Genomic DNA, 17969 nt, shown 5'->3' on the forward strand with positions numbered 1-17969 from the left:
AAAGTGGTTAACAAAGGTAATTGAAAAGGGTAGGCTTAATTTGGATGAGTGAGTTTAAACAAATAATGGCCTCAATCATGTACAAGCATGCAAATATAATAACTATTGGACGTATAAGATAAAACAAAATATAGATTACAATCATAGAGAAGTAAACACATAAGAATAAAATAATTATGGTTAAATAATGTAACCATTCATAAAGGCTCAAATCTTTCACAGGTTGTGTGTTCTTTAACTCAAATATCATGTTCCAAATACAACTCAAGCAAATTTATCATAAGAATTTTTGAAAAATTAGTGAAATTTAGTTCCAAAGATAGATTTTTAAAAGAAACTTATTGTCTTTTTAATCAAGTAGAACATGCATGCAACTATCCTAACCTATGCAATTTATTCTATTCTATAAAGGAAAGAAAATCTAACTAAAATATCCTAATTATTGGTGCTAGAGAAGAAAAATTACCTCTGGAAGTCAGGTACTGACCGACCTCCCCGCACTTAAGGCTTTGCACCGTCCTCGGTGCCATCTGCCAGGAACAGGGGTGGGCTGGTAGCAGTATCTCCACAGTCGGGGCCGTCATGGCTCCCTGTGCTAGTAAAGGAAGTGGAGTCCGGGGTGTCTGAGTCTCTGAAGTGTCCCTTGAGTAGCTCCTTGAGGTGTTTGAATCGGTGCTCGTTACGGCGCTCTCTCATCTTTGCTTTCTGTTCTTGCCGATCCAACCGTTCGATTATCTGTTGGAGCAATTTCTCAGTTGTAGATACTTGTGGTGTTGAAGAAGGATTATCTTCAACTGGAGCAGTAGGAAGGCTTGTAGTGGCTGCTGAGAGTCTGAGGTATTTCCCGTTAGGGACATACTGATCATCCTGTGGAAGCACGGCTTTGGTGTCTGATGACAAGTCATCTTAGCCTAGTTTCACTAGCCTTTTTCTTTTGTTTTCAATAGAATTATGCACTTTCTTGAGCCAAAAGCAAGCCAATTGGGTAGATTTTCATGTTTCCTTTGATTTAATCAACCATGTATGAATTCATGCTATTTCATGAGGTTTTGTGCTATAATTGTCACATATTATGAAAGAATGAATATCTCATGATTTTGAGCATAGCTTTAATGTGTTTGGTTGATTAATGATAGGTGAAGAAAGCTTGGCGAAAGGTTGATGCAAGAAGGAAGGGCTAGGAGGAAGAGAGAACAAAAAGTTTAAGCAAAAGTTTGCCTCAAACTTTAGCTCAAACTTTTGGATTAATTATGAACCAGGAAGTAAAAGCCGGAGCAAAAGTTAGACCCCTAACTTTTTGGCTAACTTTTGGCATGAAAAACACTCCCTGGATGCACAAAAAGTTTGCGCCAACGTTAGACCCCTAACTTTTTGGCTAATGTTGGCGCATGAAAAATACTCCCTGAACTAGCAAAAGTTTGCGCCAACGTTAGCCTCTAACTTTTTGGCTAACGTTGGCGCCATGAATAACCAAGGGGAGGCCAACGTTGGAGCAAAAGTTAGACCCCTAACTTTTGCCCCAACGTTGGTATCAACAAAACAAGGGTGCTGATGTGAAAAGTTGGAGCAAAAGTTAGACCCCTAACTTTTACTCCAACTTTTACTCAAGCTTTCATGATTCCAACCCGGTTCAATTCGGTTCTTCTCCAAACTCCAAGAGCAATCAACCAAGGCCTCTCTCAACCCAATTCCACCAAGAGCAAAGGCCCAATTGAAGGCTTGAAGACCATTTGAAGAAAGTGTATAAATAGATTTGAATTTAAGTTTTAGTGGAGCTCCCCTTTTAGTTTTGCAGAATAGCTTTCTTTTCGGTTTTGCTTGGAGCTCACTTTTATTTTTCTTAGCATTGTTGTTTTAATTCAAGAGAATTTGGGAGGAGAATTGATCTCTCTTCTTCCTTGTTCTTGCCCAGCACTCTTTACTTTTCTTGTCTTGGATTTTGGGTGGAGAGTTGAAGAAATTCTGTTTCAATCTCACCTTGGGATCTTGTTTAATTTTCTGCTTAATTGAATTTCAGTTTCGGTTCATTGTTCTTCATCTACTTTCTTTTCAATTTACAATCTCCTTTGCAATTGTTCTTGTTGGATCTAGGAAGGCATTGAGATCTAGACTTGGTTTTCTAGTCTCTTGGGTCCTGAGATCTGAATTCTCAATTTACATCCTCTGTTTACTGTTTTCATGCTCATTTTACTTTTCTGTTTTAAGATCCAGTTTGATTCAAGACATCCTTTACTTCTCTCTTTGTTGCAATTTACTTTTCCTCGTTTAATTCCTGCAAATCCAACTCCCAATTCCCTTTACAATTCAAGCCGTTTACATTTCTTGCATTTTAAGATTCTGCAATTTACATTTCTTGCGTTCGAAGTTTCTGCCATTTAATTTCTTGTTCTTTAAGATTCAGCACTTTAAATTTTAGTTCTCTTTAATTTCATGCCAATTACCCATTCCCTTTACTTTCTATGCAATTTAAATCCTACAAATCACAAATCTCTCAACCAAATCTTGATTTACTTGACTAAATTAACCACTAAACTAAAATTGCTCAATCCTTCAATCCCTGTGGGATCGACCTCACTCCCGTGAGTTATTATTACTTGATGAGACCCGGTACACTTGCCGGTTAGATTTGGGTGTTTCGGAGGAATTCGTTTTTCCGCGAAAATATCCCATCAAGTTTTTGGCGCCGTTGCCAGGGATTGATTAGATTGACAATGATTAAGTGAGGTGGTGATCTAGATCTAGCATTTTTATTTCCTGTTTCTTTAATTTTTGACTAACCCACTAACTGTTTGAAGTTTTGTCTCAACTGACTACACTCAATTTGCAAAAGTATCACTGTGTGTTCCGTTGTTGATTTATATGTCATAGGGAAGAAGAGCAGCCAAAGGGAAGGATATCATTGAAGAAGGAGTTTCTGAGAAAGAAGAACACCACAACATGAAACCGCAAATCATTACATTAATCAAGAACAATTGTTCCTATGGTGGAACTCCACTGGAGAATCCTAAACAGCACCTATCCAATTTTCTGAGAACTTGTGGTGCTGTCAATCTCGATAGTGTAAATCATGATACCTATAAGCTCTTGTTATTTCCTTTCTCACTAAAGGATGAGGCTGCACAATGGCTTGAAACTTTTCCCCAAGGAAGTATCACTAGTTGGGATGATTTGGTTGCCAAATTTCTAGCCAAATTCTCCTCATCCCAACAAAACATCAAGATGAAAGAGGGAATGCATCCATTCATACAAGGAGAGGAAGAACCATTGTTCAAAGCATGGGAAAGATACAAGAAAGCAAATGACAAAGTGGGTTTCCAAGCGTTCTATGAAGGATTAACCCCAGAAACAAGAAGAGCAGTGGATTACTTCTCAGATGACCTACTCAAAGCAACAGTAGCTGGCCAAGGAACTGCAGAGTTCAATGACAAGAGAGCCAATAACCAACACTCATTTGAGACCCCACAGAATGCAATTTCAGAAAAGGAAGTAATGAATCTTGAAGGAGTGAGGGCAATCATGAATCAAAACAAACAACTATACCAGCAAACTCAACAACAATTAGAGTCAATAGCTAGACAAATTGATTTTCTACATTCTGCCACAGTGAATGCACAATTTCCACCATGGAAGCCACATTCTTATCTAAGAATGAGGGAATCTCAACATCAGGAACAAAGGGACTTCAACTACAACAACCTCAATTTCCCAAACTTGCAAAAACCACACTGCCCACCCTTCCAACCTCAGATACCTCACAACCAACAAATTTCACAACACTCTCATAGGATCACCAATTTGGAGATCTTAATAGAGAAAATGATGACACATCAAGAGATGATAAGTAAACACCAGGAGGCCTCACTCGGGAGAATTGAGAGGCAAATGGAACAACTAGCTAAGAATCTCACAGAAATGAGTGAGAAAAGGGCTAAAGGAAAAGAATCACTCATCCAGGATGAGCATCACAAAGCAAAGCCTCACTTAGGAGGACAAGGGGACAAGGAGAAGGAAGCTCAGAATCTGAACTAAGCAAGCACAGAGGATGTCAAGCTAGTGACAATAAAAGAGCGCTTGTTGGGAGGCAACCCAACCTGAGGTAGTTTTCCTTTCATAGCTATTTCAATAAAAAGGTTAATTAGTTTATCTACATTGCAAGAAGCTAAGTTTGGTGTTGCACACCAAAACAATATAAGGGAGAATGAAGGATTCTAGGTTTGGTGTTCCACCAAAAATTTCATCATAAAACGCATTCTCACTTTCTGCATAATGCTAGCTTCAAGCATGTAGACAAACTAGTTAACTATTCTGCTGTTTTCAGTTTTACTGCTTTTGAAAAAGAAAAAAAAATTTATCACACATGGTTAATTTGATGTATGAAAATCATTGGCAAGGTACTAAGTTTGGTGTTCCCACACCAAAGTAAGTACAAAGGCCCACAAATAAATCATGCATGCTAACCATTTTCCAAGTGCTTGGGGAACAAGCAACTTTCAATATCATTGCAGAGGTCCATACAAGCTTTTGGAAGGATTAAGCATCATCAACCAAAGAAATAAAAGAGGAATGTGTGGATCAGTGATGATGATGATGAGGAGTAAAGCAAGCAAACTCCAAAAGGTTGTATTGTTAAGTGATTATCTTACATCAAACACTGCTATGATTGAGAGTGGTTTAGTTTCCCTGATTATCTGTCTGTTTAGCATGATTTCTTTTCTGTAATTCAATAAGCAAGATGCTTGACCATTCACAACATTTTTCTCTTCAAAACTTGTTTGCACTCAATGTTCAAAAAAATTGCATCACATGAAAGTTCTTTGAAAAGAAGGATTGAGGAATTAAACAATTTTGAGGCAAGCAAAAGATTAGGAGAAGTGGTGGTTCTAGTTGTATGATTATGTATTGAGGTTGCATGCTTGTGAAAACTTGCATGGGAGCTCATAGGCGGGACATGAAGTTCAAAGAAGTATTGTGGAGATTCTCAAAAATTTATTGATCCAAGAAGCAGCAAACAAAACAAAAGAAAGAAAAAGAAAATACAAAAGCAAAAAGAACATGGCCCAAGGCTCTGAGCATCAATTACTAGGCAGAAAAAGAAAGAAGAAACAAAACTCAAAGAGTTGTTAGCCTAGTAAATGCTTGTGGTTGAGCTGTGTCAAGGAAAGAGGCTTGAGCAAGTAAATCTTTAGGGGTGCTTTAACACCTAATACCTTAAAACCAACTGGTTTAGGAGTATTGATTGAAAGCTTATCTAAAGAGCCGCTTTGAGACATGACACTTAGAGTCAAGGCCAAAGCACAGAAACTATAAGCTGCTTCAAGGTGACTACATATAAAGAGATCTCCATGATACCATTTGGATGAAAATCCTAAGACCTAAGACTCCCAATATGTGAGGACTAGTAAGCACTGAAGCCCTTGCATGAGCATATGATTTAGAATTTACCCCACTGTTACTTGATCACTTCACTCACAGGACCTTACAATTTATTCTTCAATCCGTCTTAATTGAAAGAACCTTTGAGCAAAATTCATTCCTTGCTTGGGGACAAGCAAGCTTTAAGTTTGGTGTTGTGATGACAATTCATCTTAGCCTAGTTTCACTAGCCTTTTTCTTTTGTTTTCAATAGAATTATGCACTTTCTTGAGCCAAAAGCAAGCCAATTGGGTAGATTTTCATGTTTCCTTTGATTTAATCAACCATGTATGAATTCATGCTATTTCATGAGGTTTTGTGCTATAATTGTCACATATTATGAAAGAATGAATATCTCATGATTTTGAGCATAGCTTTAATGTGTTTGGTTGATTAATGATAGGTGAAGAAAGCTTGGAGAAAGGTTGATACAAGAAGGAAGGGCTAGGAGGAAGAGAGAACAAAAAGTTTAAGCAAAAGTTTGCCTCAAACTTTAGCTCAAACTTTTGGATTAATTATGAACCAGGAAGTAAAAGCTGGAGCAAAAGTTAGACCCCTAACTTTTTGGCTAACTTTTGGCATGAAAAACACTCCCTGGATGCACAAAAAGTTTGCGCCAACGTTAGACCCCTAACTTTTTGGCTAATGTTGGCGCATGAAAAATACTCCCTGAACTAGCAAAAGTTTGCGCCAACGTTAGCCTCTAACTTTTTGGCTAACGTTGGCGCCATGAATAACCAAGGGGAGGCCAACGTTGGAGCAAAAGTTAGACCCCTAACTTTTTCCCCAACGTTGGTATCAGCAAAACAAGGGTGCTGATGTGAAAAGTTGGAGCAAAAGTTAGACCCCTAACTTTTACTCTAACTTTTACTCAAGCTTTCATGATTCCAACCCGGTTCAATTCGGTTCTTCTCCAAACTCCAAGAGCAATCAACCAAGGCCTCTCTCAACCCAATTCCACCAAGAGCAAAGGCCCAATTGATGGCTTGAAGACCATTTGAAGAAAGTGTATAAATAGATTTGAATTTAAGTTTTAGTGGAGCTCCCCTTTTAGTTTTGCAGAATAGCTTTCTTTTCGGTTTTGCTTGGAGCTCACTTTTATTTTTCTTAGCATTGTTGTTTTAATTCAAGAGAATTTGGGAGGAGAATTGATCTCTCTTCTTCCTTGTTCTTGCCCAGCACTCTTTACTTTTCTTGTCTTGGATTTTGGGTGGAGAGTTGAAGAAATTTTGTTTCAATCTCACCTTGGGATCTTGTTTAATTTTCTGCTTAATTGAACTTCAGTTTCGGTTCATTGTTCTTCATCTACTTTCTTTGCAATTTAAAATCTCCTTTGCAATTGTTCTTGTTGGATCTAGGAAGGCATTGAGATCTAGACTTGGTTTTCTAGTCTCTTGGGTCCTGAGATCTGAATTCTCAATTTACATCCTCTGTTTACTGTTTTCATGCTCATTTTACTTTTCTGTTTTAAGATCCGGTTTGATTCAAGACATCCTTTACTTCTCTCTTTGTTGCAATTTACTTTTCCTCATTTAATTCCTGCAAATCCAACTCCCAATTCCCTTTACAATTCAAGCCATTTACATTTCTTGCATTTTAAGATTCTGCAATTTACATTTCTTGCGTTCTAAGTTTCTGCCATTTAATTTCTTGTTCTTTAAGATTCAACACTTTAAATTTGAGTTCTCTTTAATTTCATGCCAATTACCCATTCCCTTTACTTTCTATGCAATTTAAATTCTACAAATCACAAATCTCTCAACCAAATCTTGATTCGCTTGACTAAATTAACCACTAAACTAAAATTGCTCAATCCTTCAATCCCTGTGGGATCGACCTCACTCCCGTGAGTTATTATTACTTGATGCGACCCGGTGCACTTGCCGGTTAGATTTGGGTGTTTCGGAGGAATTCATTTTTCCGCGAAAATATCCCATCAGTGTCTCTAGCTCTGTAGGAGACTCCGGCTGCTGAGACAAGATCTGAGACCAAGGCGGGGAAAGGTAAGTTGCCCGCAATTTGTACGTGTTCCATAGCATTCTGGATATGTCTTGAGAGATTCAGAGGTTGGTTTGTAAGGATGCACCATAGTAGAATAGCCATGTCCGCAGTGAAGGAGGACTCATGAGTGCTCGGAAAGACGTAATGGGACATGATCTGCGCCCATACGCGAGCCTCCAAGGTAAGTGCTGAAGCCAAGATTCCCTTAGGGCGGGTACGGTGGTATCCGTAGATCCAACGGCTGCCAGGTAATGCGATGACTCCGAGAACAGAGTCCCAGTCGAATTGGTATCTCTTGCGCTGAAGGGCGGCTTCTTGAAAAGCGTCCATTCCTACTGGAATAGGGGGAAGACTCAGAGCTTGCTGAATGGCCTCTTCTGTGATGGGGACTTGCTTCTGCCGGACATAAACAGACTGCAGGGTCGGCATGTAGAAGTTGGAGTAGAACTCAACTACCCAAGAAAGATTGACCTACCTTGGCTGTTTCCGTAGGAAACCCTATTGTCTTCGCTCAATTTGCGACTCAACAAAGGTGGCAATATTGGACGGGAGGATAAGAAGGTATTCATTGTTATAATTCCTTTCTGCCAGGATAGGGAACATCTGCTCACAGTAGCGATTGGGAAATCGCACAGTGTCCTTTGCTGGAAAGGCTTTCTCCTTTTTGTCAACCTTTATTATCTGCTTAACTCTTTTTGTTGAGGGCTTGACTGCGGGTGAAGAAGGCTCTGCCACTAATGCTCTTTTAGTTCCTCTTCTTGCTGGTGGTTTGGAAGTTGCTTTCTCCTTTCCTTTCTTGGTGGCCATCCTGAAAGAAGGGAAGAGAAAGTAAATTAAATTCAAAGAGATATACAGCAAGGAAGGAAACGAAGAAGAGGGTGAATGATGCACAGTAAAATGTAGATGACATTAACACATGCTCTCGAGTACATATGAAAAGTCATCAATGGAAAATAGCTAGTGCAGATAAAAACAAGTGAATGCAAGGTGTTTATTGGCATGCTGGCAAAGGGCATGAGTAGCATAGACCAAGCATTACTTCGTAACAAACCATCACGTTTGTATTGACAATTGAATTCAATTAATAAAATAATAAGGAGAATTTGTGAAAAGCAAGCATTGAATAGTAGAGTAAAGTAATGTAGAAAAGTGCATAGAGCTATATAGGCTTTTTCACAAACACATGGCATGCATGGTAAGTAAGATATAAAAAGTATGAAATTGAACATGCATGCAATCCCTTAAAAATAATAATAATTGTCAAATAAATTGTAACAAGTCACAAGCATATAATGAGGGATAATGACTCAAAAAATTTCTAGCACCATGTAAAAAGGGAAAGAAGAAGATGAAAAATAAAATAAAAAAATGAAAAGAAAAAGAAAATAAAAATGTATATAATATAATAAGAATGATGGAAAAGAGAAGAAGGAAGAAGAAGGTAAAACCTTGTTAATGGTGGTGAGAATGATAGAGAGTGAGAGGTGAGATAGAAGGGGGAAGGGGGAAGGAAGAAATAAGGAGGGAAAAGAAAAATTAGGATTTGGGGGAGAGGAAGATAAGATATGTGGCAATTTTAGGTTGAGCTGTGCGGCGCATGCGACGCGGCCGCGTGGGGCACGCGTTCGCGTGGGTGCGCGTTAGGTAAGGGGACGCAATCGCGTCGGTCACGCGGTCGCGTGACCCATGTTACGCTGCTGGCGCGAGTGCAGCCTCACTCCAGCACAACTCTCTGTTCAATTTAATTTAATTGCCAAATTGGGGTGACGCGATCGCGTGGGTCACGCGACCACGTGAGGGTGCGTCAGAAAATAGATGACGCGGTCGCGTGACAAGGATTGTGCCTCCAGCACCAATCCAGCATCATGCTCGCACAAAATGTTGATGTGCACCCTTTTACGTCGAAAACTCAGGGCACGCGGCCGCGTGGGGCACGCGGTCGCGTGGGAGGCCATGATTCCCATGCGACGCGAACGCGTCAGGGACGCGGTCACGTGGGTCGATTTGTGCCATTGGCACGCCTCCAGCCATGCTCCAGCCAGACTCTCTGTTCATTTATTTGTTTTCTCCACCCCCTTTGTGACGCGGACGCGTCGCTGATGCGATCGCGTCGCATGGCAAAAAATTTTTTTTTTTTGTAATATAAAGACATGTAAATGAAAGATCACGAAAGCACTAATAAAGAGAAGAGTTATGAAAGAAGAAAAACTAAAAGTGAAGAAAAGAATGATCTTACCGCGGTGGGTTGTCTCCCACAAAGCACTTTGCTTTAACGTTCGTAAGTTGGACGCTCCACTAGCTCAATCGGCTACTATGTGGGGATCTTCCAGGCGGAAGATCTCAAGCTCCTTATTTTTCTGCACCTTCTCACCATGGTACAGCTTCAGGCATTGTCCATTAACCTTAATAAGTTCAGAGCTTGAAGGATGGCTTAGGTGATAAACTCCGTACGGTTCAGCCTTCTCTACTCTGTATGGACCTTCCCATTTTGATCTCAACTTACCGAGCATGAGCCTTAGTCGAGATTTGTAAAGGTGGGAAAAATCTCCAGGTTGGAACTCTTTCTTCTTGATGTTTTGATCATGCACAACTTTCATCTTTCCCTTGTAAATTTTGGAGTTCTCATAAGCTTCTAGGCGAAGGTTCTCCAGTTCCTGCAGTTGCAACTTCCTTTCAGCTCCGGCGTTCTCAATTCCCATGTTGCACTCCTTAACTGCCCAGAAGGCTCTGTGTTCTATTTTAACTGGGAGATGACAAGCTTTGCCATAAACCAAGCGGAAGGGACTCATCCCAATGGGTGTCTTGTATGCTGTTCCATATGCCCACAGTGCATCTTGTAGCCTGGTGCTCCAGTCTTTTCTATGAGGCTTTACTATCTTTTGCAAGATACGGTTAATTTCTCTGTTCGACACCTCGGCTTGCCCATTAGTTTGGGGATGGTAAGCGGTTGCAACTTTATGGATTATCCCATTCTTCTTCATCAATCCTGTTAGTCTCCTGTTACAAAAATGAGTGCCTTGATCGCTCACGATCGCTCGTGGTGATCCAAAGTGACATATAATATGGTTTCTCACAAAAGAAACAACAGTGTTAGCATCATCAGTGCGGGTAGGAATTGCTTCCACCCATTTGGAAACATAATCCACAGCTAACAATATATAAAAATATCCATTAGAATTTGGAAATGGACCCATGAAGTCAATGCCCGAAACATAAAAAATTTCACAGAAGAGCATATATTGTTGAGGCATCTCATCCCTCCTGGATATATTACCAAATTTCTGGCATGGGGGGCAAGATTTATAAAACTCAGCAGCGTCTCTAATAAGAGTAGGCCACCAGAATCCGCAGTCTAAGATCTTTCTAGCTGTTCTTTGAGGGCCAAAATGTCCTCCACTCTCAGATGAGTGACAGGCCTCTAAAATGGACTGGAATTCTGAATGAGGCACACAACGTCTAATTATCTGGTCAGCGCCACATCTCCATAAATATGGGTCATCCCATATATAATATTTAGACTCACTTTTCAGCTTGTCTCTTTGATGTTTAGAAAAATGTGGAGGAAATGTACGGCTAACTAAATAATTAGCAACAAGTGCATACCAAGGGATTACCTCAGATACTGCTTGCAGGTTATCAAAAGGAAAATTATCATCTATAGGAGTAGAATCATCTTTAATATGTTCAAGGCGACTCAAGTGGTCTGCTACTAAATTTTGATTACCACTCCTATCCTTTATTTCTAAACAAATTCTTGTAACAGCAGTATCCAACGTATAAGTCTTGGTTTGGATTCCTTTTTAGCTAATAGATACTTTAGAGCTGCATGGTCCGAATACACTACTACTTTAGTACCAAGTAAATAAGCTCGGAATTTATCCAGAGCAAAAATAATAGCAAGAAGCTCTTTCTCAGTAGTAGTATAATTGGACTGGGCAGTGTCTAAAGTCTTAGACGCATAGGCAATAACAAAAGGGTCCTTACCTTCACGCTAAGCCAGTGCTGCTCCTACGGCATGGTTGGAAGCATCGCACATGATTTCAAACGGCTGGCTCCAGTCGGGTCCTCTCACAATTGGGGCTTGAGTTAGAGCAGTCTTCAGCTTATCAAACGCTTGTTTGCAATCCTCACTGAACTCGAACTCAATATCCTTCTGCAGTAATCTGGATAAGGGAAGTGCCACCTTACTAAAGTCTTTAATAAATCTCCTGTAGAAACTAGCATGGCCAAGGAACGAACGGACTTCCCTCACAGAAGAGGGGTAAGACAAACTAGAAATAACATTTACCTTTGCTGGGTCTACAGAAATGTCATTATTAGATACCACATGTCCTAATAGAATCCCTTGTTTTACCATAAAGTGGCATTTTTCGATATTCAATACAAGGTTTGTATTAACACATCAATCTAATACCCTAGATAATCCCTCTAAGCAAAGGCTAAAAGAATCACCATAAACGCTAAAATCGTCCATAAAAACTTCCATACAGTCCTCAATAAGATCAGAGAAAAGACTCATCATGCACCTTTGGAAGGTAGCTGGTGCATTGCACAAGCCAAAGGGCATTCTCTTATAAGCATAAGTCCCAAAAGGACATGTAAAAGTAGTCTTTTCCTGATCCTCAGGAGCTATATGAATCTGGAAATAACCTGTGTAACCATCTAAAAAGCAGTAATGTAATTTACCTGACAGGCGATCCAGCATTTGATCAATGAATGGAAGTGGGTAGTGATCCTTACGGGTAGCTTGGTTGAGACGCCTGTAATCAATGCAGACTCTCCAAGCATTCTGAACTCTAGTTGCTATGAGCTCTCCATGCTCACTCTTCACTGTAGTGACTCCAGATTTCTTGGACACCACTTGTGCTGGGCTTACCCATTCACTGTCTGAAATGGGATATATGATACTTGCTTCCAATAGTCTGTTCACTTCCTTTTTGACAACTTCCAAGTTGGTGGGATTCAATCTTCTTTGGGGTTGACGGAGAGGTCTTGCTCCCTCTTCTAAAAATATTCTGTGCTCACATACTTGAGGGTTGATTCCTACTATGTCTGCCAAACTCCACCCAATTGCCTTCTTATGCTTCCTCAGTACATCAAGTAACTGCTCTTCTTGTTGAGAAGTCAGTTCCCTTGCAATAATAACCAGAAGCTTCTGCTCATCCTCAAGATAAGCATATTTGAGATGTGGAGGGAGAGGTTTTAATTCTAACTTTTGATCATGGGCGGGCTCTGGATTATCTGGGGCTTGTGAAAATGGCGAAGTGCTCCCATTGTCAGTTAAGAGGGTCCCCACACCTGGACCTTGTCCAGTGTGCCTCTCTTCAAACTCTTCCTTTTGAACTTTAGCCACACTTTCGTCTATGACATCACACTGGAAGATAGAACGATCTTCTGGGGGGTTGTCAATGACTCTATTCAGATTGAAGATTACTATGCGGCCATCTATTTCAAAGGAGTATGTTCCTGAAAAAGCATCCAATTTGAATTTTGATGTCTTCAGGAATGGTCTTCCAAGAAGGATTGATGATGGCTTATCTGAATCATTGTGGGGCATCTCCAAGATATAAAAATCAGTGGGAAATGTGAGCCCTTTAATGTTCACCAAAACATCTTCAGCAACTCCAGCCACTGTAACAATGCTTTTATCTGCTAACACAAAACGAGCTGTCGACCTTTTTAAGGGAGGGAACCTCAAAACATCATATATAGACAAAGGCATTATACTGACACATGCTCCTAAATCACACATGCAATCATAAATTACTACACCACCAATAGTACAACTAACTATGCAAGGACCTGGATCACTACATTTTTCAGGTAATCTTCCCATTAAAGCAGATATAGAACTACCTAAAGGAATAGTTTCTAATTCATTAATTTTGTCTTTATGGATACATAAGTATTTTAGAAACTTTGCATATTTAGGTACTTGCTGAATAACATCAAAAAGGGGAACAGTTACCTCAACCTTTTTGAATATCTCTACCATTTTAGGATTGGGTTCCAGCTGCTTCCTGGGCTTCCTTGCAAGTTGTGGAAATGGAATAGGAGTAGTGTTGTCTGTGGTGTCTGCGCCTTTTGGTGCTTCCTTCTGTGGTTGAGTTATCTCTTCTTCAGCTATGTCCAGTATATCCTCTTCCTCTTCAACATCTTCGATTTCTACCACCTCTTCAGCTGAGGCGTATTCTGGTGAGCTTGGTTCCTCCTGATTCCTCTCCTGCAGTGCGGTTCCGGACCTCAGGGTGATAGCATTAATGCCTCCCTTTGGATTGAGTAATGGTTGAGAGGGGATTCCAGTGGTGCTTGAAGGTTGGTTACTGGAATTTTGTGCTGATCCAAGCTGTGTCATAAAAGCTTGCAGAGTAGAGGTGAGACGATTCAGACTGGCGTTAATACTATTCATGATGTTACTTTCCATGGTCTGTTGTCTTTTCTCAAAAGATTGTAGTAGATCTTCATTAGAAGATAAAGAAGAATGAGTAAATTGAGAGGTTTGCTGCTGATTGTTCTGTGGTCCTTGGTTTTGCCTCAGGTGAGGTGCTCTGTAAGGTTGATTTTGCTGACTGTTGTTGTTATTTTTCCACCTCTGATTTCCCTGATTATCTCTGCCTCCCCTGTTATTGTTGTCCCTCCAATTCTGGTTTGAATTGTCCTGCCATCCATGGTTATTATTTCCACTTTGATTGTACCCTTGGTTGGGGTGGTCATAGAAGTTGTGAGTGGATGCCACCATGTTGTCTTCTTGTTGGAGCTGCGGGCATTCATCAGTGTAATGGCTATAATCAGCACAGATTCCGCAAATTCTTTGTGGGACTAGTTGTTGGTTTTGCTGTGGTGGAGGAGGTTGAGCTTGCTGAGCTTGTTGATTCAACTGCATTTGTTTCAGCAAGTTGGTCATTTCACAGATGCTTTGAGTTAGAGCAGCAGTCTCTCTGCTAGAAGATACTTCTGTAACAGCTTTTGAACGGCCTTGCTTTTATCTGTGGTTCCTAGTGGATTCAGCTAAATCACTGATCAATTGCCAAGCTTCATCAGTGGTCTTGTACTTCTTCATAGACCCATTGCTGGAACTTTCCAGTATGGTCTTATCTTGGGGCCTCATAGCCTGTGTAATATAGCTAAGTAGTACGATCTTGTCAATCATGTGATGGGGGCATGCTTCCAGAAGATTATTGAAGCGCTCCCAGTATTCAAAGAGAGTCTCATTGTCATCCTGAACAATTGTGGAGATATCATTCCTTAGCTTATCAGTAACTTCAGATGGAAAGAATTTCTCCAGAAACTCCTTTCTGAGTGTATCCCAGTTGGAACATTTGCTAGAGGTTGAGTGTAGTACCACTCTCTTGCTTTTCCCTCAAGAGAAAATGGAAAAGCTTTCAGCAGAATTGAAGTTTCATCAGTGCCATCACGCCTGACAGTAGAACAGGCTACCTGGAAATCTCTCAAGTGCCTGATAGGCTCTTGAGCAGGTAGGCCATGAAACTTGGGCATCAAATTTAGCAGGGCGGGCTTGATTTTAAAATCTATAGCTACCGCTAGATGATGCGCTTGAAACGGTTGCATTGTAAAATCAGGGGCTCCTTCCTCCTGGATGGTAACTCTCCTAGCTGCCATGTTTTCTGTGCGTAAAACAACCAAATCAGTAGAACGGGGGCTGGTTTCTTCCTCAGATTCACTTTCAGATCCTTCCTCAAGCGGGCTAACTGACGCTGTTCTCGCCTTATTCGTGAAATTGTCCTTTCAATTTTAGGATCGAATATTAGCAAGCGCGGCTCAAGAAGTGAACGCGTCATTTGACGGAAGAAACATGCAGCTCATAGTAGCAAAATAAAATAAAATACAAATAAATAAATTCTAATTAATAAAATTAGCACTCTATTGCAACTCCCCGGCAACGGTGCCAAAAATTGATGAGACGCAGAAGTTGGTGAATTAAAAATTATTAAAATCGTTACGTTGCAAGTATAGTTCTTAACTCACCGAAAATCTGCCTATCAATTTAGAAATATGTCACAGAGAGTTAAATTAAAAATTACTGGGAGTTTTAAGTCCCAGGTCGTCTCCCAACGAGTTGCAGAAAAGTGTGCTATCTTATTAATCAGATGTTCCAAGAAGTTGAGCTAAGTAAATTGGAATGTAAATTGAGGAAATTTTAATAATATGAATAAAAGCCTTGACTGGGAGTTGATTGGTTGGAATTTCTACTATTGATGGAGTGATTGTAAGATTAATTTATAATTAATGGTTGTTCTGTTTGGTTATCCTTTACTAAGTAAGGGAAAGTCAAACAAGCTGGAATGCCAGATCTGTTCACAAGTTGCAACCCACTTAGTTCAAAGGGATTGGCGTTGGTGAAAGGATAGCAATCCAACATTTAACCCAATTACAAATTTTTCTTCAATCCTTCTAACTCAAGAGTTCCTTTTAATCAACTCCCCATCAAGTAAGGAAACTACTCACGCATTGTAAATAAAGAATCCATAGCACATGAAAGGGAATTAAAAGAAGACATGATTATTGGAATTGAAATTGAATTAAAAAGAAATAATCCTTGCATTAAATAATCATAAAAGTATCTGAATGACAAAACTGAACAAAGCAAAGGACATGGAAGAATGAAACCAAGTTAAGAAAACAAACTAGAATGACGAAGTCTTGATGAGGAAATAACTCTTCTCAATGTTCCAATGCTAAGACCAATTGAAAATTAAAATTCTAAAACCTAGAGAGAAAAACCTAAAAAAAGTAAAACTAGATCTAAAACTGTCTCTGAATGAATGTGTTATTTGTTTCTGCATGTTCTCTGACTCTAGTCTGCTGTTCCGGGCCGAAAACTGGGTCGAAATAGGGTCCAAAATCGCCCCCAACGAATTCTGCAGATTATGCAGATCGCACATGTCACGTGATCGCGTCATCCATGCGGATGCGTCATTCGCGCTTTTCCTCGCCACGCGTTCGCGTCGTCCACGCTACCGCGTCGCTTGGGTTTTCCAATCCGCACGGCCGCGTGAACCATGCGGCCGCGTCACTGCGATTTGCTCTCCTTCGCGCGGTCGCGTGAGCCATGCGACCGCGTCACTTCTCGCTGGTTATCGACTCAAATTCTTGTGTTCCTTCCATTTTTGCTAGCTTCCTTTCCAATCTCCAACTCATTCATGCCCTATAAAGTCTGAAACACTTAACACACAGATTACGGCATCGAATGGAATAAAGGAGAATTAAAATTGAATAATTAAAGTCTCTAGGAAGCAGTTTTTAAACAGGTAATAAATTCCGGGAAGAAATCTAATATGCATGCTAATTTAATGAATAAGTGGGTAAGGATCATGATAAAACCACATAAGTAAACACAATATAAACCATAAAATAGTGGTTTATCAACCTCCCCACACTTAAACATTAGCATGTCCTCATGCTTAATTGAAGGAGATAAGGAAATAAGTATGAACATGTAGAAACTCATGAAATACAGTGCAAACCTATATATATATATATATAAATAAATACAACTATATGATTCTTGTCCACTTGATCAAAAGTAAATAAGCTCTTCAAAACAATTACAAATCAAATTCCACTAATTTTATCATTACACAATAAAATGGATAAAAGTGCAAGAAGATAGCTCATGAAAGTAGGGAACTTGAAAATTCAAGTATTGAACCCTCACTGATAATGTATGTACGCTCTAATCTCTAGTGTATAGGGTGGTCACTCTATCCTTCTCTAATCATGCTTTCTAACTTTTGTTCTTCTCCTAACCAATCAACAATAGTTAATACACCAATGCAAACATCATGAGGTCTTTTCAAGGTTGTAATGGGGCTAAGGCATAGGTAGGGGTGTATATTTGGTCAAGTGTATATTAACCCAAGCTCCAACCTAACTTGTATACACTTAATGTAGTCTTTAAAGTTCATACCTAGCTACCTAGAGTTCCCTTTTTCAATCCCTACTCATGTATCAACTTTGTATTTTGATTCTATCATATGTGCACTGATTTTTGAATTCTGAATTTAACATTGGGGTAATTTTGTCCCGTTATTTATTGATTTTTCATATATTTTTATTTTTATTTTTTTTAAATAAATAAAGCTTATCAATGCACATAGACTTTTCATTTTTATATTTTCACATGAGTAGGTATCCTAATTCCCCTTAAATTTTATGACACATTCCCTTAACAACTTTTGTTCCCACAATTTTCCATACTTAACTAGCACACACAATTCTATCTTAAGCTAACCAAAGATTCAAATTCGGATATACAATTATTTTTCGGCTTAAGGTTAGTAATGTGGTAAAATATCGAACAAATGGGAATTAAAGGCTCAAAGTGGTTAACAAAGTTAATTGAAAAGGGTAGGCTTAATTTGGATGAGTGAGTTTAAACAAATAATGGCCTCAATCATGTGCAAGCATGCAAATATAATAACTATTGGACATATAAGATAAAACAAAATATAGATTACAATCATAGAGAAGTAAACACACAAGAATGAAATAATTATGGTTAAATAATGTAACCATTCATAAAGGCTCAAATCTTT

General features: G+C 39.5%; 1 non-coding gene across 1 annotated transcript; it reads left to right on the forward strand.

Moving 5' to 3' along the window:
* The first annotated feature begins 14557 nt into the window (after positions 1 to 14557).
* LOC148550981 (small nucleolar RNA R71) lies at positions 14558 to 14665 on the forward strand. Its single transcript, XR_015893046.1, has one exon. It is a non-coding gene; the product is annotated as a small nucleolar RNA R71 (small nucleolar RNA).
* The last annotated feature ends 3304 nt before the right edge of the window (positions 14666 to 17969 follow it).

The sequence above is a fragment of the Arachis ipaensis genome, chromosome B7 (genome assembly GCF_059453495.1).
Source record: "Arachis ipaensis isolate K30076 ecotype BB chromosome B7, ASM5945349v1, whole genome shotgun sequence".
NCBI classification, from domain to species: Eukaryota; Viridiplantae; Streptophyta; class Magnoliopsida; order Fabales; family Fabaceae; genus Arachis; species Arachis ipaensis.